At 71.6% G+C, this 662-nt stretch overlaps 1 long non-coding RNA gene across 1 annotated transcript; it reads right to left on the reverse strand.

The window, feature by feature from the left end:
• On the reverse strand, positions 1–662 carry LOC120510522. Its single transcript, XR_005629528.1, has 3 exons — positions 564–662; positions 233–283; positions 1–125 (listed from the first exon to the last, which is right to left on the reverse strand). It is a non-coding gene; the product is annotated as an uncharacterized LOC120510522 (long non-coding RNA).

Genomic DNA, 662 nt, shown 5'->3' on the forward strand with positions numbered 1-662 from the left:
TTTGGGGTCCCTGGGGGTTTTTGGGGTCCGGGCGGTTTTTTGGGGGTCCCGGGGGTCCCCGTTGTCCGCGCCCCTCCCCCACTCACTCTCTCCCGACGCCTCCAGCCGGGCGGGACCGGGGGGCTCTGGGGGGACACGGGGGGACATTGGGGACATTGGGGGGGACACAGCGTCACCCGCCGGGTCCCCAACGCCCCCTGAGCCCCCCAAAATCCCCCCAAACCCCCCTTACCTGGGGTCTGTCCCTCCCCCGACACCGCCACGTCCAGGGGACCCGCGGGGCCTGCGGGGACACCGGGGGGACACCGATGGTGACACCAGGGTGGCACCGAGGGGACATCGATGGTGGCACCAGGGGTGACATCGAGGACCCCCCAAACGCCCCCCCGGCGCCCCCTCCCCATTATCGGCGGTCACGGTGGCCACACCGAGTGACACCGAGGGTGGCACCGAGTGACACCGCGTGATACCGATGGTGACACCGATGGTGACACCACGGTGACACTGATGGTGGCACCGAGGTGACACCGAGGGTGGCACCGGGACCCCCCAGTCTCCCTCACCGTGGGTGGCGGCGGTGGCCGCGAGCAGCGCGGTGACAAGGGCCAGCAGCAGCGGGAGCCTGCGGGGACACCGCGGGCACTGTCACCCCCCCGAGCCAC

This window comes from Passer montanus, unplaced genomic scaffold, assembly GCF_014805655.1.
Source record: "Passer montanus isolate IOZ18808 unplaced genomic scaffold, ASM1480565v1 scaffold5899, whole genome shotgun sequence".
Taxonomy (NCBI): Eukaryota; Metazoa; Chordata; class Aves; order Passeriformes; family Passeridae; genus Passer; species Passer montanus.